Source organism: Cetorhinus maximus, chromosome 8, assembly GCF_964194155.1.
Source record: "Cetorhinus maximus chromosome 8, sCetMax3.hap1.1, whole genome shotgun sequence".
NCBI lineage: Eukaryota > Metazoa > Chordata > Chondrichthyes > Lamniformes > Cetorhinidae > Cetorhinus > Cetorhinus maximus.
The window spans coordinates 67,274,547-67,298,842 of record NC_135886.1 but is presented as its reverse complement, the minus strand read 5'-3'; the positions used below and the strand labels follow the sequence as shown (position 1 = coordinate 67,298,842).

General features: G+C 45.2%; 1 long non-coding RNA gene across 1 annotated transcript in view; it reads left to right on the top strand.

Moving 5' to 3' along the window:
- The window catches only part of LOC144683294 (uncharacterized), a 75,260-nt gene that overhangs the window by 38,274 nt on the left and 12,690 nt on the right, over positions 1-24,296 (top strand). The window contains exon 2 of the long non-coding RNA XR_013577224.1: positions 7,445-7,583. This is a non-coding gene — a long non-coding RNA (uncharacterized LOC144683294). The remainder of the gene's footprint in view (positions 1-7,444; positions 7,584-24,296) is intronic.

Here is a 24,296-nt window from a genome sequence, read left to right as displayed (position 1 = left end):
CCACCCCCGACTGGGAATGGCTTACTGTGCCATGATGCCATGATCGGTTTGTTCATCCACCCTGCAGTCCTTGTTCTCATCCGGACAGGTAGCAACCGCCTCATACATTTTGGTCAAAATCAAGGGCCTGGGCTCCTCCATCACTACATGCTGGATCCCCATACCTGCCTACTCACGGTTACAGCCTCCTGTCCCTGAGCATTGATGAAATGTAAAGTTCTACCTAATCTAAGGGATGCCTCCTGGAACAACTTGTCCCAGGAGAGGATACAAATAACATCTCAGAAATAATTGTGAATCAGGAGGTGAAAGGGAGGGAGGAACTTAAAACAATTACGATCACTAGGGAAAGGGTACAGAAAAAAATTATTAGAACTAAAAGCTGATAAGTCCCCAGGTCCTGATGGACTTCACCCTAGGGCCTTAAAAGAAGTGGCTGCTGAAATAGCAGATGCATTGGTTTTGATTTTCCAAGTTCCCTAGATTCTGGAAAGGTTCCATCAGATTGAAAAATAACGTATGTGACTCCTCTGTTCAAGAAAGGAGGGAAACAGAAAGCAGGAAACTACAGCTTTTACTGTGACACCTTGTCAAATGCCTTCTGGAAATCTAAGTATTGCAAAACCATAGGTTCCCCTTCATCCATGTTGTTTGTTACTTCCTCAAAGAACTCCAATAAATTAGTCAAACATGATTTTCCTTTCATAAAACCATGTTGACTCTATCCAATTACATTTCCCATGAGTAAATTTTTTAAAAAGTGAGCTTAACATCTGTCATACGGAAAATGCTAGAATCTATTATTAAGGAGGTCATAGCAAGACACTTAGAAAATCTCACTGGTGGTGCTTCTATAGACTAGGCAATGGAGGGCAAGGGAACAGCATGTGTGGGAGCCTTCTCGCACATGGCTTGCAAGGGCCCTGGTAAAGTTTAATGCCTCCATGCACAGGCATGATTCAGGGGGACGGACCCAACCTGAGTCAGCCCCTTGAACTGTGGAGTGCGGGGAGCGCGCACAGGCATTTACACAAATAGTAACAATAAAAACACAGCACACCTCCATAAAGTGCAACTATACATACATTTGCAAAAGTGCAACAACAATTCACAATGATTGTACACACATGCTACCGGAATGAACTCAGAACATTTTAGTTTAACGTGCCCTACCACTGTGCCTAGGTGCTCCCCTGACATCTGCAGCAGGGTGAAGCCAGCCTTCTGACTACTATGTCCTGTTGTCTTTGATAACTTTGGCGCCAGACCTGTGGAGGTCCGAGGCCTGGAGGGCCCCGGCCTTCTTTGGGTCTCCTGCTCTGGGGCAGGTGCACCTTCAGCAGCCCCAGAGGCCGGAGCTGATGGGGTCATACACCAAGGGGACTCGGAATGCTAGGGAACCCTTGGAAGGTCCTGAGTGGAGGCCTCAGGGGTGTCTGCCGGACTTTCCTCCTCCATTTGGGTGCCTGAGGGCTCCTCCCTGACTCCTTGAGGAAAAGGGGCACCTGGAGGGAGGTCTAGGTGCCCCATCCCCTTCTCACGTAGCCACTGCAAAAACTCGCCCATGGCTACAGTGATGGAGTGCAGGTCTGTACACATCTCCAGCAGAAACTGGGCGCTCTGGTGGACGAGGTTCTCCATGGCGTCTGCCATCCTTCCCATGGAGATCTAGATGTGCGCACATGTCAGTGCCATTATATCAGAGAGCAGACGGACGGACTCCTCCACCTCTCATGCCACTCTGTTGAGAGCCTTCGATACTTCTGCCTGATGATTCCCCTGCCTCTTGCTGTATCTCTAGCATCTTATCTAGGACCACTCCCAGAGGCTTGTCATCAGATTCAGACTTAGCATTGGCCTCTTCTCCAGCAGTCCTCGGAGTCCCGGTGACCTTGGCTGTCCCTGCCTCCTCCTGGTGCAGCCACGTGTCTGTGCAGTGACCACCAGAGTGTGACTCTGAGTGTCAGGAAGATATAATGAGGTCATTTGAATTTATTGGTATGTGTGTGTGTGTGTGTGTGTGTGTCTGTATGTGTGTGTGTGAGACAGAGAGAGAGTTAATTGGATTAAAGGCAGCTGTCTGGAGGCTTTGATGTAACAAAATATAAGCATGGTTTGAAATATTAAGTAGGTAAACATGGGGGAAGTTTAGAATGTAAGGTGTAAAAGGATATTTGCATTTTTGAATAAACCAGACTAGATTGTTTTCAAAGGAGGGGTGAAATGTGTCACCTAGCCAGGTGAAGTTCAGAAACAGTGTGTTTATTTTTCCTAAAGACTACTGGTAAAATTGGTACAATGATTATTTTTATGATCAGGGAGGTAAAGTCCAAAGAGATAGTGAAACAATGGGAATTTGCATTCAAAGGGAAAATATGTATAAAGGAGAGAAGGCTATGTGTAAAGGCAGTTATTTTAAGATATAACAAGTGTGAAACATCTTCAGCATCTAAGCCTCAAGCTGTTGTCTACAGAGAACTGAAGTTAAGGAAACTCACTTTGGATTGGATTGCTCAGGGTATCATATTTCTTTGCCTGAGTCTTTTAAAATTTATGTGTCTTACTGTTGCCTTAATGCAAGTGTAACTGGGAGTTAGATTAATTAGGGGATTTAGAAGTTATCAAAGTAGTAATTTCTAGATCTATGTCTGTATTTAAAATCATTTCTTCTATTAATGAAGTTTCTATTTAGTTTTGTAAGAAACCTATAAGACTTGGTGGTCTTATTACTACTGAATTCAAGGCACGCATCTCGAAATTTATACAGATTGCAAAACAAGTTGTGGCAGATGTTTCAGGTTTCCCCCTGGGATTTGAACAACTCAGCATTTACAATCAGCTGCGCCATAACAGCGAGCCTAAGATAGATGTATGACCCACCGGGGTTGTATCTCTGGGCTAGCGGAAGACGCAGATGTCATTATCGTTGTCATCCTCCTCAGTCCTCTGCAGACTGGGGCTGGGGCTGGACTCAGGATCGGGGTCTGGCCTCACCCTCTTCCTGCTGGCAACTGTAATGGAAAGAGGGGAGAGTGAGTGACTGCATAGACTACCTCCTACATTGCACTGAGCATCACCCTCAGGTTTCTATGTGCAGAGATTAAACATGCTTCCTCACTAGATGGCTGGGGCAGACCGGCCTCGCTGTCAGCGTCAGCATAAGCACGGTCATGGTCCTCCCCTGCCAGCTCAACAGCCCGCTCTTCATAATGTAAGAGGGAGTGGAGATTGAGCGTGCCCCCTCCCGTCATCTCTCTCACTCTTGTTGTGTGCTGTCTTCTCCTACATAAAGATATAAGGTGGTTTCTGACCACTTGTGATGCAGGTGACATTTGCATGCTTCTAATCTCCGTCACCAGCCCATTGGCAACTGTGTGCCATATGAAAGTACCCCAAGGGTACTTCAGCAGCACCCTCCAGACCTGCAAGCTCCAGCAGCTAGAAGAACAAGGACAACAGAGACATGGCAGCAGCAGCGTCTGCAGTTGCCAACCAGCACCCCCATCCCCCCCCAAAATTTATACCTTGAGTGTGGCTCAGTCAGCAACCTGCAGTCGTCTCCCTATCTGCAGGCCACATGGACTGCAGCGGGGCTATGAGGCAGCACACCTGTACCTGGCAAAGGGCTTTCATGCATGGGCAGCACAGATGGTGACCTTGCCTTTGAGGACCATATCCCAGTTCCCATTCAGTGAGGTGAGTATGGGGAGTAGAGGATTCAGTTACCCTGGCAGCAGGGATGAGGTCCTTCATTCTTTTCCCGCACTGCAGGGCGGTCCTCCTATGAGTTGAATTGACACTCACCATCCTGGCGACCTCCTCCCATGCAAGTGTGGTGAGGCCAATGGGTCTCCTCCTCCCATCCCTTGGATAAAGGACATCCCTCCTGTCCTCCACTGCTTGAAGACATGTGTCCAGTGAGGCATTGCTAAACCTTGGAGTTGATGCCTGTAGACTCCTGCCTGCCATATCCAGCTCTGAACTCCAGTGTGTGATGAACGAGTAGCTGTCTGGGCGCCTTTTAAATATGGTGCCCGGATATGACTGTGGTGTGTGTGACTTCCCACCCGCCCGTCCTGCCGCTCGATTCCCCAGGAAACTCCCGGCTGTTTAATTGATCACCATAGCATCGTTCAATTTGGCAGGTTTTCCCGCTAGATTGTGTGGTGGGAGTCCCTCTCACATGGTGGGTCGCCACATGATCTAGACCCAGAGGGCTAAATCCCGGCCATAGTATCCAACAGATAACCCAACAGGTGTAAAGATAGCTAAAAGGAAACAGTGATGAACAGAATTTCAAACAGCATTCCTATGGGGTTACAGGTTTTTCATTGCTCCTGTACTGATATTACCACGTTAGTGCCCAAACTGACTGGTAGACGTGAAATTACTTTTACGATACAAGCATATGCTTTGAGCGGTGTTAAAATTAATTGAAATTTATGTCAATATCAGTAGCACTGCCAGTCAAACTGGGTTCAGTTTGATATCAGAACTGCCAGAAAGGTTTAGATTGAAAGTATGTCTGGGTATGGTGCCATCCAAAATAAATGGGCACACTATTATACAATAAAATATCCCAAAGACTATCCTTGTAATTTCCTGCTCTTTTACTGCTGGCCCCTCATACCTGAAGGATCACAAGATTCAACAACTCATGGGTGCCAACACCCCTCAGAACTTTCTATCCCGTCACTTCCCTCTGAGCCATCCGTCCCTTTCATCTTATCCCTTGCTGTGTATTCATGATACTCTCAACCTGCCGCTTGCTGATCCTGAACAACGTGTCCTTAGCAAAGGTCTCAGCTTCACCCCCTTTCCTCCAGTTTGATGAAGTTTGACCTCAGCATAACACTGAGCTTTTCTTCTGTTGCCTTCACCTTCCTGCCCACTTCTTTGGCCAGGAGTCCTCCCCGCTCCCTCCCACACACAGCAGATCCTTTACCCAGCCCCAGTATTCACCCCAGCCCTCCATCTGGACCCATCCCTCTGGACCCTTAAGCTCTCTGGATCTTTTGATTAAAAACTCCTGGCATGACAACAACCATCTCAATTTCTCTGCTCCCTTCACCCACTCAGTCTCCCTCTGAACTTGTTGCAGTCCATTCTCTTCGATCCAACCCGAACATTGTCATCCAACTTGTTGACAAGGGTGATGTTGTTGTTGTTGTCTGTAAAACTGACCTCTACCTTGCAGAGGAAGAACATCAACTCCCTGACACTTCGTCCTACTTCCCCTGTACCATGATCCCACCATTGAACATCAAGCCATCGTCTCCCAGGTCTGTCACTGACCTCATTTGCTCTGGAGATCTGACAGCTTGCCACTTCATAGTCCCCAAACCCAGAACAGCCCACTTCTACCTCCTTCCCAAGATCCACAAACAGGACTGCCCTGGTAAACATAGCATTTCGGCCTGTTCCTGCTGGACCTAACTGATTTCTTCTTCTTATTTTCTCCCTTCTCCAGTGCCTCCCTACCTGTGACTCTTCCAATGCCCTCTGACACCTCAACAGTTTCCTATTTCCTGGCCATAACAGTCTCCTCTTCACTATGAACCTCCAGTCTCTCTACACTGCCATCCCTCACCCGAGTGGTCTAAGCTCTCCATTTCTTCCTTGAACGGAGGACCAACCAGTCTCCATCCACCACCACACTCCTCAGCCTGGCTGAACTTGTTCTCACATTGAACAACTTCTCTTTTAACTCACTCACTTCTTCCAAATAAAAACTGTTGCTGTGGTCATCCGCATGGGTCCTAGTTATGCTTGCCTTATTGCGTGAAATGTGGAACACTCCTTGTTCTAGTCTTACTTAGGTCCTATCCCTCATCTCTTTTTCCAGGACATTGTTGATTATGTTGGTGCTATTTCCTGCTCTTGCCCTGAACTGGAACATTTCAACAGCTTTGCTTTCAATTTCCATCCTTCTTTCACCTCCACATGATCCATCTCTGACTCTCCCCTACACTTCCTCATTTCTATTTCTGGGGATAGGCGATTAATAAATATTCAGTATAAGTCCACTGATTCCAAAAACTGCCATGACTACAGTTCCGCACACCTTGCTTCCTGTGAGGAATCCGTTCTGTCTTCTGAGTTTCTCCATCTCTGTCGCATACACTCTGACGATGCAACCTTCCATACCAGTATTTTTGATATGCCTTCCTTACTACTCAAATGAGGAATTCCACCCCTTTCCCACTATGGTTGCCAGTCTGTCAACTGTGTCTATCTCATTTCCAGCACTTCTGTTCTCACCCCTTCCCCTCCCTCCCAGAACCAAGATGGGATTCCTCTTGTTCTTTTTCAGTTCAGTTTAATGTATTTGCTGTGTACAATGTGGTCGGCTCTACATTGGGAAGACCAAATGAAGATTGGGTAATAGCATTACAGAGTACCACCATTCAGTCTGCAAGCGTGACCCTAAGCTTTCAATTGTCCGTCATTTTAATTCTCCACCTTGCTTTCTGACCTTGGTCACCTGCAGTGTTCCAGTGAAGCACAGTGTATGATCGAGGAGCAACACCTCATTTTTCAATTAGGCTCTTTACTTCTGGACTCAGCATTGAGTTCAACAATTTCAGACCTCTGCCACATGCTGAGTTTTTTTCAGTTTTGGTATTACTCTCGCTTATCTTTCGTTTTTGCTTATGGACAGCAGCTGTTCATCGTTCTGCCATTCACACCATCTCCAGACCCGTATTTTGGAGTGTCAGCCATGGCTCAATTGATAGCACTCTTGCCTCTGAATTACAAAGTTCTGGATTCAAATTCTAATGCAGGGCTTGAGAACAAAAAAAAATCGAGACTGACGCTCCAGTCTGGTAGTCCTGCACTGTTAGAGGTGCCATCTTTCAGATGAGATGTTAAACTGAGGCCCCATCTGCCTGTTCGGGTGGATGTAAAAGACCCCACGACATTATTTCAAAGAAGAAGAGCAGGCCCTAGCCAATATTTATCCTTAATCAACATCACAAGAACAGATTATTTGGTCATTATCACATTGTTGTTTGTGGGAGTTTGCTGTGTGCAAGTTGGCTACCACAGTTCCTGCATTACAGCAGTGACAACACTTTAAAACAGTTCTTCATTGACTGTAAAGCACTTTGAGATGCCTGAATGTCATGAAAAGTGCTGTATAAATGCAAGTCTTTCTTTGTTTCTTTACTTATTCCATCACCACCCTCTTTGGCCTTGCACGATGATACCTGTTGTTGTTTAATCTCTTCTGTCTTCCACCCTATCATAGAACTTCTATTTTGTCTTTTTCTCACCCTCCCCCCACCTCCCGCTTTTCACTTGCTTAAAACCTAACACATTCCTAACTTTTCCCAGTTCCGAAGAAAGGTCTCCAATCTGAAACATTAACTCTTGTTTCTCTGCTGATGTTGCCTGACCTGCTGAATATTTGCAGCGTTTTTTTTTGTTTTCATTACTCAAGAACTGCTGGCTGCCACTCTATAACAGCCCCAGGAAGAGGAAAGACAGCAGTGGAACAGCACTGATGGAGAGGCTCCATTACTTGTTCTGACACTTTGCAGCTACCAACTCAGATATTGGCTTTGCACATGCCTTAGAGGGTAGTATAGAGTAGGGTTCTGCACATGCTGAGTCATGGGCATAAGTGGGCTGCAGCCAGCCAGGTGTAATGGATGGTTGCGTGCCAGCTCACTAGAGGGTGAGGTTGCAGATGAGTCCTGCTATGGGGCTCTCAAATGAGGACCTTAATGAGGTAGCATACCGGAAAGTGTTGATGGGCATGTATACTAAAATGCTTGATGCATTGTCTGGCCTGCCAGACAGTCTCCTGTCACCATCAAGGAGCATGAAGGAGTCCGACTCCAAGTTGGCAGAAGGTATCATGCAGAGCTTGCCCTCTCCAAAGTCTCTGACCTAGCTCTCTGCTATGTTGCAAACCCAGAGGTATTGCAACTGCAGCCCCAAGGGGGCTTTTATGGAGCCTGCAAGAGCAGGAAATGTGGTGTGCAGCGTGACTTAATTAAGTGGAACGTGAAATTTTGATTTCCTGATGGCTTGTTGAAATATAGAGATAAGGTCAGCGGCATGTTGAGCATTACGCCGACCTGTGGCAGGTTCGTACTTGTACTCATGAGTGCCATGAGTATTCATTAACATGAAATAGTTTTTAATGAAGTCCTACCCTCAGGATAAAGTCAGCAGCACAAGTGAATTTTGTGGCACTTGGTTCACGATCATTTAAAGCTGGCGTGCAAAGGCTTTGTGTAGTGTCTGTAAGGTCAGCGGTTTTCCTACAGCATAAAGAAGAATGGCAGTTTACATGGAGCCTCGGGCTGGCAAGGGTGAATCAATAGTGAGGGGGGTTGTGGAGGGTGATCAAGAGCATGAAGGAGTGCCAAAGTGATCCAGAGGAGGACAGAGACAGTGGAGTTGTGGGCATGGAGGAGGGAAGTGGGAAGGGCCTGGCGTCCTTGGTGTGGAGAGGGGTGGAAGGTGGTGGGAAAAATGAGTAAAGGTAAGAAAATGAGGGGCCTAAAGGATGGTGTCAGTACGGTCCAAATGTGTGTCCATCTCAGTGTGTTGAGGTGAGGCGAGAATGACTGCCCTTGATATCAAAGCCATATTTGACCGAGTGTGGCATCAAGGAGCCCTAGCAAAACTGGAGTCAATTGGAATCGGGGGAAAACTCTCCACTGGTTGGAGACGTACCTAGCACAAAGGAAGATGGTTGTGGTTGTCGGATTCCAGTCATCTCAGCTCCTGGACATCACTGCAGGGGTTCCTCAGGGTAGTGTCCTAGGCCCAACCATCTTCAGCTGCTTCATCAATGACCTTCCCTCCATCATAAGGTCAGAAGTGCGGATGCTCGCTGATGAATGTTTAGCACCATTTGCGGCTCCTCAGCTACTGAAGCAGCCCATGTCCAAATGCAGCAAGACCTGGGCAATATCCAGACTTGGGCTGACAAGTGGCGAGTAACATTTGTGCCACTCAAGTGCCAGACAATGACCATTTCCAACAAGAGAGAATCCAACCATCGCCCCTTGACATTCAAAGACAGTACCATCACTGAATTCCGCACTATCAATATCCTCGGGGTTATCATTGACCAGAAACTGAACTGGACTAGCCACATAAATATTGAGGCCAGGAATCGTGCGACGACTAACTCACCTCCTGACTCCCCAAAGCCTGTCCACCATCTACAAGGCACAAGTCAGGAGTGTGATGGAGTACTCTCCATTTGCCTCGGATGAGTGCAGTTACCATAACACTCAAAAAGCTTGACAACATCCAGGACAAAGCAGCCTGCTTGAATGGCACCACATCCACAAACATTCACTCCCTCCACCACTGACACACAGTGGCAGCAGTTTGTACCATCTACAAGATGCACTGCAGAAATTCACCAAGGCTCCTTAGATGGCAGCTTCCAAACCCACGACCACTACCATCTAGAAGGACAAGGGCAGCAGATAGATGGGAACACCACCAGCTGGAAGTTCCCCTCCGAGTCACTCGCCATCCTGACTTGGAAATGTATTGTAGTTCCTTCACTGTCACTGGGTCAAAAACCTGAAACTCCCTTCCTAACAGCACTGTGGGTGCACCTACACCAAATGGACTGCAGCGGTTCAAGAAGGCAGCTCACCACCAGCTTCTCAAGGGCAACTAGGGATAGGCAATAAATGCTGGCCCAGCCAGCGAAGCCCACATCCTGTGAATGAAAAAAAAAATCCGGTGTTGGCAGGCTGCGAATAGTCAGGTACCACAAAAATCAGTATTTGGGCCCCAGCTGTTCACAGTATATATCAATGTTTCTCTAGTGGGGGAGTCTAGAACCAGGAGACACAATTTCAAAATAAGGGGTAAGCTACTTCGGACTGAGATGAGGAGAATTTTTTTTTTACTCGGGGGTTGTGAATCTTTGGAACTCTTGAACCCAGATGACCCTGGAAGCTCATTCATTGAATATGTTTAAAGCAGAGAGTGACAGATTCCTAAATACCGATGACATAAAGGTATATGGAAATAGTGTGGGAAAAGGGCATTGAATATGATCAGCCATGATCGTAATGAATGGCGGAGCAGCCTCGATGGACTGAATAGCCTACTCATTTTCCTATGTTCCTACGTTCCTATATTAAGATGCCTTTATTTGGATAGATCCAGGAAACAAACAGAAGCTACTGGAGTGCTGATATCCTAGTAAAGGGAAACAAGACACACTTTAAGTTAGAGTCAAGTGCAACTGTTTCAGTTCTTTGTGATGCTGAACTGTGGTTGGAGAAAACTTCTCATCATGCATAAAACTACACGGGCCAAGAGGTATAGAACTCAAGATCATAGGACAACTGAATGCAACCCTTCAATAAAGAGAGAGAAAAATCACTGAAAACTTATATGTGATACTGAACCAGAGGTGTTCACTCTTAAGCGGGAAAGCCTGTACCGACTTTCATACCGATTTGCAGAGTAGGGGAACTGGAAAACTGAGAAGATCAGCCTAAAAACTTCAAAGCTGAATTTCCATAGCTGTTCACAGGACTAGGAAAGCTGAAGACAGCATATTGCATCACTCTACATCCTGACACGAATCCAGTGTGTCTGTTTACACCCAGAAAATTTCCTCATCCACTCTGGCAAAAAGGAAATTGAAGCGATGAAGGGGTTATTTCACCTGTGACAGCACCAACAAACAGGTGCTTGGGTATGGTCCCAGTGCCAAAACCTAACGGATTTGCATAGAACTTACCTAGCTGAATAAAACAGTTGAATGTTAAGTTCATCCTGTGTCATCTATGGACAAGAGCTTAGCAAAATTGGGAAAGAGTTCAATCTTCACAAAGCTAGATAGGGGTTTTTGGCAACTACTGCTTGATGAAGAGTCTGAGTTACTCGCAACCTTCATTACACTGTTTAGGAGGTTTAGCTTCAACAGATTTACCCTTTGGAGTCACGTCAATGCCAGAAATCTTTCAGAGGATGCTGTCAAATATCCTAGAAGGACTGGATGGAGTTGCATGTCACATGGATGTATCCTGATCCATGGATCCACTCAGACAGAACATGACACTAGAGTGCGAGCTGTGCTACAACACCTGCAGGAAACAGGAACAACAAATCACACCAACAACAAATGAGAATTCTTGCAGCCAACTGTCAAGTTCCTTGGGCATATTGCGGATGCATCTAGTGTCAGAGTTGATCCACAGAAGACAAGACCGATCAAAGAATTTCCAGCTCCTTGCAACACGACTGAACAGATATGCGGTGATAAAGAAAGAAGCATCAGCTGCTACATGGGCTTGTGAAAACAGACCAGAGATGCTGTGTTCATCTAGAGATCCAGATGACAACTAAATTGGTTACCCTAAGTCATCTACAAATTCTTCTTCTGCCCAGAAGAGCCTAAGAGATCACATGCAGGACTCAAATCCCCAAACTACTCCAAAGGAGCTGAAGACCTGTTTAGGTAGACTAGTGAATTCTCCACAGCGGTTGTCCCTATGTAAAAAAAAAAAATTGAAGTCAGAGACTTGAGGGTGAGGGGAGATGTAGTATAAGGGGTTAATTCTAACTGTGTGATATGCTAATGAGATGCCATATGCAACATCACTGGAAGTGATACAATGTCTCATGATCTTGCTCTCTCTTGTACAACCTGGTGGTGAGATGTAGCTTACCGCAAGATGTGTTCCAATACAGTTAACGTTTTCCTTATCTCGGCAGACTTTGTAAATACTCTGTGAGCAAAATGAGACCAAGAATATTATAGCACACAGTCCTGGTTATGACATCAGGAGCAGCACACTGTTGACAAAGTCCCAGCCCCCATTCCTGATGCAGCTTTTGTGTGGATAGGTTACTAAAATCCTCTTATTTACCTGTGAGGATGCAGCAATACTCCCTGCCAAAACTTGGAACTCAAAACAACACATCCAAAAACACAGTTCTTTCAGCCACTTTGCAACAGTAGAAGTTCAACAAAATCACCTTAACTGCAAGCTGTATGCCTGGCTCTTTAAATAACCTTATTGCAGGGCCAATCTTGCATCTGAATACTTGACATTTTCTGAATGATGTGGGAATTTAGCGAATGGAGCTGTGTGATCCAAATTTAGTAGTGGCTCAATGGTAATGGTAGAGTGGGGGATATGCTGGGCTACAAATTGTGTTTGAGTATAATTCTGCTGCTTCTTATGGCCCACAGCACCTCACGGAGTGAATGTTTGTGGATGTGGTGCCAATCAAGCGGGCTGCTTTTTCCTGAATAGTGTAAAGCTTCTTGAGTGTTGTGGGAGCTGAACTCATCCAGGCAAGAGAGTAGTATTCTATCACGCATTCTGACTCGTGCCTTGTAGGTCGTGGACAGGTTTTGGGGAGTCAGGAGGTGAGTTAATTGTCACACAATTCCTAGCCTCTGACCTGTTCTTATAGCTATATTTATATGGCTAGTCCAGTTCAGTTTCTGGCCAATGGTAACCCTCAGGATGTTGATAGTGGGGAATTCAGTGATGGTAATGCCATTGAATGTCATGGGGCAATGGTTAGATTCTCTCTTGTTGGAGATGGTGATTGCCTGGCACAAATTGTGTGGCGCAAATGTTACTTGCCATTTGTCAGCACAAGCCTGGATGTTATTCAGGTCTTGCTGCATTTGGACATGGACTACTTCAGTATCTGAGGAGTCGCAAATGGTGCTGGACATTGTGCAATCATCAGCGGACATCCGCATTTATGACCTTCTGATGGAAGGAAGGCCATTGATGAAGCAGCTGAAGATGATTGGGCCAAGGACAGTACCCTGAGGAACTCCTGCAGTGATGTCCTGGAGCTGGAATGATGGACCTCCAACAATGACAACCATCTTTCTTTGTGCTAGGTATGACTCCAACTAGCGGAGAGTTTTCCCTGTGATTCCCATTGACTTCAGTTTTGCTAGGGCTCCTTGATGCCACACTCAGTCAAATGCGGCCCTGATGTCAAGGGCAATCACTCTCACTTCACCGGGGCTTCAGCTGTTGTGTCCATATTTGAACCAAGGCTGTAATGAGGTCAGGAGCTGGTCATGGTGGAACCCAAATTGGGCATCAGTGAGAAGGTTATTGCTTAGCAAGTGCCGCTTGACAGCACTGTTGATGACTCCTTCCATTACTTGACTGATGGTCGCGAGTGGACTGATGGAGCGGTAAGTAGGGTTGCCCTGCTTTTTGTGTACAGGACATACCTGGGCAATTTTCCACATAGCTGGGTAGATGCCAGTGTTGTATCTGTACTGGAACAACTTGGCTAAGGGCACGGCAAGTTCTGGAGCACAAGTCTTCAGTACTATTGTCAGAATATTGTCAGGGCCCATAGCCTTTGCACTATCCAATGCCTTTTGTGGAGGCAACTCCTCCAGTGAGTTGTTTAATTGTCCACAACCATTCATGACGGATGTGGCAGGACTGCAGAGCTTAGATCTGATCAGTTGTTTGTGGGATCGCTTAGCTCTGTCTATCACTTGCTGCTTATGCTGTTTGGCATGCAAGTAGACCTCATTTTATGGTATGCCTGGTGCTGCTCCTGGCATGCCCTCCTGCACTCTTCATTGAACCAGTGTTGATCCCCTAGCTTGATGGTGATGGTAATGGTAGAGTGGGGGATATGCTGGACTACAGATTGTGTTTGAGTATAATTCTGCTGCTTCTTATGGCCCACAGCGCCTCACGGATGTTCAGTCTTGAGTTGTTAGATCTGTTCAAAATCTATCCCATTTAGCACAGTGGTAGTGCCACACAACACCATGGAGGGTATCCTCAATGTGAAGGTGGGACTTCGCCTCCACAACAGCTGTGCGGTGGTCACTCCTACCCATACTGTCATGGACAGATGCATCTGCGGCAGGCAGGTCGATGAGGATATGATCGTATGGTTTTCCCTCTCGTTGGCTCCCTCGCCACCTGCCGTAGACCCAGTCTAGCAGCTGTGTTGTTTAGGACTCGGCCAGCTCAGTCAGTAGTGGTGCTACCGAGCCACTCTTGGTGATGGACATTGAAGTCCTCCATCCAGAATATACCCTGCGCCTTTCCCACCCTCAGTGCTTCCTCCAAGTGGAGGTCAACACGGAGGAACACTGACTCATCAGCTGAGGGAGGGTGGTACGGATCAGATAGAAGCCGCAATATTTCCACTGAGATGGAAAAATTGTGCAGGGAAACCTAGCAAGACCAGGATCCTGAAGGTCCTGCTGAATCTAACAGCAGGACTTAATTGTAAATTTTTGTTGCTTGAGGGAGATCAGTTTCTGACCTCGGGGGAGAGATTTAGAGAACGAGTCTGGAGGAGGGAGGTTGGTGATTGCGGCATGAGGGAGTAAGAGGCACATTCGGCAGAATGGAAGCTGAAGGCTTCCTTGAGCAACTGGGAGAGAAAGGTGACACAAAGCCTTCCTAGTGCTGGTCAACAAGAAGTTCTATATAAAAAAAATGAATTCCTTAGAGCTTGAAATTCTCACCTCCCTTTCACTGCTGGGATTCCCAAGCCCTGGGAAATCCAGACAGCAACTATTAAATTTAAATCAGGCTCCCAGTTGCATTGTGGGAGCCCTGAATATGTTAATAAAATGTCCCACCTCTCAAGGACCGGACACTGATTCAATCCAATTAAAGCGCACCAACTATAAAAGCCTCAATGGGTGCTTATGTAATGGGTTGCAGTTGAGTTCCTCACTTTTTCAATTTTTAATGCCCCCTCCTCCGCCGCCCTCCCCACCCCACCCCCCAGGCCCTCTTGCCTCCATTGCGGGTGGTTGGAGAGCAGACTAGTTATTGGGGCCCAAAGCTAACAAGAATTTTTGCAAAAGACTTTTATAAGAACTAAAACTGGCTTTGAAAGCTTGCATCAACATAGATAAATTAACTACAAAATCAGCAGGAAGAACCAACATGGAAGCACTAACATCTTCCACAGAAAACAATTTTAGGTGTGAAGTCTAAAGGCCCGATTTTAACTCGGAGTGCAGTGCAGCATGTGGGGGCAACATTCCTACTCCTGTCCAAATGGAGACTTTCAACAAATTAAGTCATGCCTGAGTGCCCTCTGATTAAATTGCTGCCTGCAGCAGGATTCACTGTCAGGTCACTTAGTGCCACCTTCATAACTGGGAGTTAAGATGGTTTTGGTGTTCCACATTACATAATTGGACCAGATACTTAAACATTGAGAAGACCCCAACTGTTTGCGGCAGCCCCAATGCTGCTGAAAATCCAGCAGTTAAAATGGTAGAGGGTGCTAACATATTTGAAATACAGCAATAAGTGCTATTTTAACTACCCATCCGCCCTACTTGCAGCACTGGGTAGGCTTAAAATCAGCCATTAAGGAATTTTGCACGGTTTTTTTTTGTTTTTTTTAATTAATTCATGGAATGTGGGCTTCACTGTCTGGGCCAGCATTTATTGCCCATCCCTAATTGCCTTTGAGCAGGTGGTGGTGAGCTGCCTTCTTGAACTGCTGCAGTCCATGTGATGCAAGTACACCCACAGTGCTGTTAGGGAGAGAGTTCTATAATGGAATGTCAATGTTGTGAAAAACATTGTTAGCTTTCTGTCCCACCATTCCAGGTCAGGGGCAGTTGGGGTACTCCATCATATCCCTGCCATTTGCCAAACATCACAGTTGCCTGACAGCAGCGGTGTGCCACTCCAGTATCAAAACAAAAATGCTGGTAAAACTCAGCAGGTCTGGCAGCATCTGTGGAGAGAGAAACGGAGTTAATGTTTTGGGTCCGTATGACTCTTCTTCAGAACCGCTCCAGCCTGCTTTGCATTTCACGATTGGGGATTAATTTATCACGCAGGATGGACTAATGTTCAAGGCAGATTGAGTAGTGGTACCACTTCATGTGAAAGAGGAGACAAAGCAAAGAAGTGAATTAAGCTCTTATAGAATGCAAGGTTGTCGCCAGAGACTTATAGAAATGATTTACTTATGTCCGATAAACAAGGACATAGAGACCTACATAAGAAACTATGATGTCTGTCAACAGTTTGAACAAAACAGCAAAAGCAAGACCATGGTAGAGGCAACTTTTCAGTGAGTGTGTTTTGATGTCAGTGCAAAACTCACCCACTCTGAGGGGGGAAAAAAGGAAACTCGGGTCCTGATTTTCACCCCCAGGTCGGTTGCGCAGAGGTGGGTGATTTCCTGGCTCGGCGAACACACTTTTTAAAAATGTTCGCCTACAGCACGGATTTTCGGTTGGGGAGGGCTGGCTGAAGTAGGAGTCAGACCGGGCAATCCCAGATTGAATGCAGAGGTTGCTGGGTGTGAAGGCAGGCTGGGCGTAAGGCCTGCCTCTGTGCTCTGGCACTGTGTTTAAATAAATCAAAATAATAATAAAACAAAAAACACACCTCTAGCCCTCACCGTTCACCCCTCCCACCCCCCACACATGCACCCTACACCTCATTGATGCCAAACCATGTCCCCACCTTCCATGGCCTCTCATACCCCCATGACAAACCAAGCCCTCTAGCCACCCCACTTGGCCCCTCATACCCCCATGCCAATTTAGTGCCAACTCCTGCCACCCCATGATCTGCACACGCCACCCTTTGCCCTTACACCCTCCAAGCCAACTCACCTAGTATCCTTGGACAGTACATGGACAGCTTTGGCACTTTATGGACAGCTGGACAGCTCCTTGACAATTTGACAGTTCCTTGACAACTGGACAGTTCCAATGAGTTTGTACGTAAAAGGTGCATAATCATGTTTAATTCTAACAATCCCAAAGGTGCCTTACCTCTCTCAACGGTGTCCCGGGACCCTATCCAAAGGGGTACCTGACCTCTCCAAAGGCTACCCAATGAATCCACCAAATTCAGAGCTATTCTTACCTGTTCTACCTTGTGCACTTCAGGATTCACGCAGCTAGGGTACAAAAATCAGAAGTCAATGGAGGCAGTTGGTGATTTAAATGGCCAGCTACCTCTCCGATTTGCGCATGCGTGAACCCCAGCTTGACTCTGGTCCCACGCCTGCGAAGATGGGAAATGCCTGGTTTGGGGGTGGCACTTAATTCAGCCATTTTCGAGAATTTCACCATGACAGAGACCCCCCTCCATCTGGGCCTGAGTGTATTTAACTCCAGGCCACGTCTAAATGCCACTGCTGGACTTCACTCCTAGTAGAAGCAGGAAGTCATCCATAAGTGGTGCAGATTCATGTAGCCCACAGGCCCTCGACTGAGTAGGTAAATCTGTGCAATCAGTTGCTGGGCTGTCTTGGTGATAGTGGGATGGGTGAAATCACAGGAACCTGATAACCTGAATTTTTGAGGGTATTAATTTGCCATTTTATTGTGTTATTTACATTGCTTATTTTAAATTATTGAATGACTAATTTTATTGGAACAAAAATGCTGCAGCATTATCAAGAGTGGGCTTGTAATAGAGAACATTCAGGGGAGTTCCCAAGTAACAAGAGTTCAGTCATGCCACAAGTTCACCAAGGTAACCACAGGCACGTGACAAGGCTGAGAATGCTGTTTTGTAATGCTAAATTAAATGCTAAATTGTAAAGGCAAGGCACACAAGTCTGACACTGACCCTTGCCTTGCTTTTCTCAACCAGTAGACTACACCAAGTGAGGTACGGAACAGCTGGCCAGCTCAAAGAATACTTGTGAATGAAAATACTCTTCCCCACAGGAAACTAATTTCTAAAACCAGGGCTAGTAAATGACGTAAAAGCCAAGTAAACCTGATTGTACAATAAAAGTACCCAAAAAATTGTACTCCTAGAAAAATACAAGTCCTGCATGGGTTCTTACCTCACTCTTCTTGTATGGTAAAATACATCAAGTAAGATTCCTGGACAGCTCAATAGCTCAAACACTATTTGGCAGACAAACAAAGACAAAAGAATGAATAACATTCACTTCCAAAACAAAGGCTAACAAGCGGTGTAAAAGATGTACAGAGAGAATGTTTCCTTTTGTGGGGAAGAGTATAACTACCCGCCTTCAATATAAGAAAGTCACCAAGGAGTTCAATAGGGAATTCAGAAGAAATTTCTTCACCCGAAGAGCATTAAGAATGTGGAACTTGCTGCCACAGGGAGTGGTTGAAGCAAGATATATAGATGGATTTAAGGAGAAACTAGAGGAAGTATATGAGGAAGAAGGGAATAGATTGTTACAATGATAGATTCAGATGAGGAAAGATGGGAGGAAGCTTGAGTGGAGCAATAACACCAGCATGGACTAGTTGGTGTTGAATGGCCTGTTTCTGTGCTGTATATCCTATTTAATCATATGTAATAAAAAGGCCTGGTTTTACGATAGTGGTACCTATAGCTTGTTAAGTTTAAAGGAGGCATTTTTAGATTTTAGCCAAAAGGAATGAGGAAATGAATGTCTTCACAAGTGAAACAGCCATGAAAGAAATTCAAATGAAAAAGCATGTAGGAGGAACCAGACGACTGTAAACTGAGCCATCATTATGGAGATATCTGAGAATCGAATTACCCACTTAGTAATGGAAATATATGTGCCAAGCCAATAACTTATAAAGCACCTTTAACATAGAAAGTGGGTGGATGGTCTACATCCCTGGGGTTTACCTGTCTTTCTTTGGCCACGTTGCTGGACCATAGGAGCCTTCTCCCAGTTGCCAGATGTTCATGGCCAGAATTTTCAGAAGGCGGGGGCTTGGCCTCCCATTTGGCAAACTGCTGGCCAATCAGATAAGCTGGCAGCTCTCCCTTCATTCTAGGAGCAGCACTGCAGTGGCTAGAAGAGGCACTGCAGCTGGCTGCCTGGAACTAAGTGTCGGGAACCAAAGGAGAGATAAGTGGCAGGGGTCAAAGTGGGGGGCGGGTACGGAAGGCTTGGGGGAGTTGCCAAGGGAGCGATCAATGTCTCGAGGGATAGGTCATGGGAGGAGGGAGTTCCGGAGGTCATCAGGCCCTAAGGGGAGGGCACTCCCAGTCAAAAGGGGAATTCTGATGGAGGCGCCCATCCCCCTTCTCACCCGCGATCGAACTTTGAGGCTGGGTGTGAAAGAGCCTTTAAGTGGCCACTTAAGGGCCTTAATTGGGGCGAGGGCGGTCTTCCCGCCTGAGGCCCTACCCGCCTCAGCATAAAATCATGACCAGGTCGGGACGGATGTGATCTCGGAGGGAATCCTGTCCGTGGAATTTCTCGCTCCCCCCTCACCTCAGAACCCACCAGGGAGGGGCGTAGTTTAAAATTTTGGCCCATGTTTCCTTCTCCCTCCGTATTCCTCTTTACCATCTTCTGGACTCATATCTTGTTTCTTTACTTGCTGCATTGCCATAGTGTTTTGCCTTGTCCCATTATCCCTTTTGTCATTTAATCACTCCAGCCCCCATCCCTAACATAGACCTTGCCCTTTGTTCTTCCCACTAATCCCTCTGCCATTGAAACCCGCCCCTCCCCACTCCCCAACATCCACCACCCCCACTCCCATTTCCCTGGCAGTGTACTTGCTAAGCTGTTTGTTGGATCTTGTGGATCCTAGTCGCACACTTGTAAGTGGTAGCTGAGTTGGTATTATAAATAGAGTTGATCGGCAGACATTTCTAGGTGGAAAACATTATGTTCATTTACAAAGGTACCCAAGCAGCAACTCATGTGCTTTCACTTCAAATCCTATCTCTACTCTACTGACTACTAACTACAGAGGTAGTCCACCCTACTCTTCTATTGGTTATTCAACATCATGTGATCTTCCTTAACAGCATTCTTCTTGAAGGTATATTACACATTAGATAAAACCATAATTACCACACTGTTCATCTCTAACATCTTCCCATTCTGATGAGAGGTCAATGACCTGAAATGCTAACTCTATTTCTCTCTCCACAGATGCTGCCTCATCTGCTGAGTATTTTCCGCATTTTCTGTTTCTTTCTTTATGTTAATTGTTCAAGTTTTTGACTTTGAATTTTCCAAACTACAGGGGCACCAAGCTTGCTCCTTTAAGTATTATTGGTGGCAGAATACTGAGAATCTATGTAAATTAAAGAAGGTACTGTGCTACTGTAATTTGCCCTAACAAGTCTTTACTGAAACAGATTAGTGAAACTGCGTGCCACAGATGAAAGCACCAAACGTCCTGAGTTAGTGATTTTAATTGAGAGCCGTGTCTTAGGCTTGTGAGAAGGAGCATGGTCAATGATCGGTTGAACAGATTGCTTTGTGACCAGAGGCTTCATGGGGGTTTATCTGTACTTGTCTGAGCCCAGCTATTCAGTCTACTGTCAGTCTCCAAACAGTGGACAGTCTGTGATGGTTTCATTCCATGGCAGCATTTCACTGTGTAATAAATCAGTACCCATTTTCTGAGGAAGCTTGTAAGATATCAAAGCCATTGTCTTTTCAAAAGTTATAACAGGATTCTCCAGAAGTGTCCTGATATCATGCATTAAAACTTCTGTAGTGTGTCAGTACTTGAAGGAGATACAACCAACAGAAAAATTTCAAAACAATGGTGCCAGAATGGGCATGTTAGAGATTTATACCATTCCCAGTAAGTATCTGGGCACTCAGGCCAATAGTATCAGGTCAGGTGCACAATTAATGTGTAACAGTGTAGGAGGGCTTTTTTAAGAGCCTATTAATGTAGGAATGTAACTGTTATTTCAATAATGGAGAAGTTAATTGACACGTTGGCTTGATTGATGCGACAATAAATTCTGTATAAGCATGGCTACAAATATTCACATCTGACAGAGCAAAGGTAAAAATATAAAATTCCGCAATTGGTAAATAAGGAAACTGGTTTGTCCACCAGCAAGGCATATACATAAATTAGGTCATATCAACATAATTAATAACCATCACCCAGAACAACTTGTGTGTCTAGTAAATGAGAATGTTCAATTTCACAATAATAGGGAATTAGAGGATGCAATTAACCCAATTAACATATGTAAATTGTTCCTAATTAGTACTGTATATTAGAATATTTTCATACTTTCTGAATTAAGTAACGTACTACTTGTCAAAATCATGTTCAACTCACAGCTTGGGACTTTGATGGAAAGCCTTGTTGAAATTAGGCCAATACCTGAGGTACAAATTGCACTGAATAAATATGGCACATGAATACTGTATCTATATCAGCATAGCACATGAGCATTACAAGCTACATAACTAGAGGCTGGCTCAGTTACTTTGGGAAAAATTATCACGGAACATCTGATTTTCATTTGTAAGTTAAATATAATTTTGGTGATTCATCAATACCTTGCCTTAATTACACAAATTAAAAGCGTTTAGCTTAATAATTATACTCCAGCATATTGCAGTAAATACAGCACGCTATATCCCTCCAGTAATATGTAAATAATGTAACATATAAACTACAGCACAGGCTGCAGAAAGGACAGGACCTGTTCCATCTTCCTGTCATGCTGTAGACTCAGAGGCACTGCTACTGCTGCTCCACTACCGACTGCAGTCTTTGTGTGGACAGATCATGTTCTTCTCTGCTCTTCCTATGAAGGCCCAGCAACATTCCCTGCCAAGGCATACCTGAAAATGAGGTACCAACTTGGTGAAGCCACACCACAGGACTACAAGCATGCTAAACAGTGGAAACAGCATGTGATAGACAGAACTAAGCGATCCCACAACCAACAAATCAGATCAAAGCTCTACAGTCCTGCGACGTCCAGTTGTGAATGGTGGTAGACAATTAAATAACTAACCAGAGGAGGAAGCTCCACCAACATCCCCATCTTTGATGAGTGGGAAATTTAGCATATCAGTGCAAAAAACAAAGCTGAAGCATTTGCAACCATTTTCAACTCGAAGTGCTGAGTGGATGATCCATCTCAGCCTCTTCCTGAGGCCCACAACAGCACAGATGCCAGTCTTCAGCCAATTCAGTTTATACCATGTGATATCAAGAAACAGCTGAAGGCATTAGATATAGCAAAGGCTATTGTCCTTGGCAACATTCTGGCTGTAGTGCTGAAGATTTGTGCTCCAGAACTAGCTGCGCCCCGAGCCAAGGTGTTTCATGCAGCTACAACCCTGGCATCTACCCGGCAATGTGGAAAATTGCCCAGGAATTCCCTGTCCACAAAAATTAAGACAAATCTAATCCAGCCAATTACCACCCCATCAGTCTACTCTTGATCATCAGCAAAGTGATGGAAGTATCATTGACAGTGCTAACAAATGGCACTTATTCAGCAATAACTTGCTGATAGTTGCTCAGTATGGGTTCTGCTAGTGTTACTCGGCTCCAGATCTCATTATAGCCTCGGTCCAAACATGGAAGAGCTGAACTCCAGAGGTGAAATGAGAGTGACTGCCTTGACATCAAGGCAACATTTGACCAAATGTGACATCAAGGAGCACTAGCAAAGTTGAAGTCAATGGGAATCAGGAGGAAACCTCTCCACTCATTGGAGTCATACCTCACATGAAGGAAGATGTTTGTTGGAGGCCAATTTTCTCAGCCCCAGAACATAGCTGTAGGAGCTCCTCAGGAAGAGTGTCCTAGGCCCAACCATCTTCAGATGCTTCATCAATGGTCTTCCCTCCATCATAAGATCAGAAATGGATGTTCACTGATGATTGCACAAAGTTCAGTAGAATTCACACCTCCTCAGATACTGAAGCAATCCATGCCCGCATACAGTGCCCGCATGCAGCAATACCTAGACAACATTCAGACTAAGCCTGATAAGTGGCAAGTAACATTTGTGTCACACAAATGCCAGACAATGACCATTTCCAAAATAGAGAGAATCTATCCATCTCCCTTTGATGTTCAACAGCATTATTATTGCTGAATCTCCCTCCATAAACTACTGGGGTTTACCATTGAACAGAAACTCAACTGGTCTAGCCATGTAAATACTGCTGCAACAAAAGCAGGTCAGAGGCTGGGAATTCTGTGGCCAGTAACTCACCTCCCCAAAGCCTGTCCACTGTTTACAAGACACAACTGTGATAGAAAACTCTCCACTTGCCTGGATGGGTGCAGCTCCAACAATACTCAAGAAGTGCAACACCATCCAGGATAAAGCAGCCTGCTTGATCAGCACCTCATCCACCATCTTAAACATTAACTCCCACTATCTATCTTATCTTGGTCTGTCTTATCTTTAGTAACTCTGGTTTGACTCAGGTAGTTGCTTCAAACTGCTTTATTTACACTTTATGCACTATATACATGATAAGCTACTAGTTAGGCACATCTCTCATGAGTACAGACTATTCCAACTGCTCTACCGAGTATCTGGCACATGACTGCTGATGTCAGCATTACATCATGAGATACATCACTAACTCATTACCATAACTATTAACCCGTTATACTACAGATATCATAATGACGCAGAATTCTACTGGCTGTTGTGACTCCAGACTGCCTAATTTGGACATGTATTTATGGTAATGAGTTAGTGATATATTTCATGATGTAGTGGTGACATCAGCAGTCATGTGCTAGACATTCGGTAGAGCAGATGGAATAGTCTGTACTAATGAGAGATATACCTACCTAGTGTAGCTCATCATGTATATAGTGTAAATAGAGCAGTTTGAAGTAATTACCTGAGTCAGACCAGAATTAATCAGGATTAGATAGACCATGCAACCAACATTGGAAACAATAGTGTTACCTCACATGTTTCCAGTTCATGCACCCTGCATAGCCAACCTTCTCAAGAGGATGTACTGCATGGGCCACGCTAGAAGCAACTGACAGCACAGCACAGCATGCACTGCCAGGAGGATGCAAAGCTTCCGTACCAAATTTATGCTCTGGATATTCAGTTTCTTATATTATTCTGATTCAGTCAAAGGGTATGAAAAATCCTTTTACTGTCACCATTCTGAATAAGTATATGCCTCAAAGGTCAGTTGATCGCTGTGTCTGATATTGTCCTCACACAATATCCACAATGTCCAAATCCCCTTCCTAATCCAGGGAATGTGTCACTAATTAAAGTATGCCGCTACAATCACATTTAGCACTGACGAACTTGACACAGAACAGGAATCAAGCCTGCTATGTTCCTGGCCTAAATGGCTGAGTTCTACTCAGTGGTTCGTTCACCAATTACTGAAAGGTATTCCAACCACTCCATTCAGACTGTCTTTGCTTCTTTCTCTAATGAACTGTATGGCTTTGCAGGGTGGGAGCTGCGCAACTAGATGCACAGGCCAATGAAACCAAAGTACCATGAGTAGGTCACTTCAATTTTGCAGTGTGCACCATGTCCTTTTGGGTAATGAATAGTGCTTCTTGAACCACAGCCAAAGTAAATTCAGCTGACATT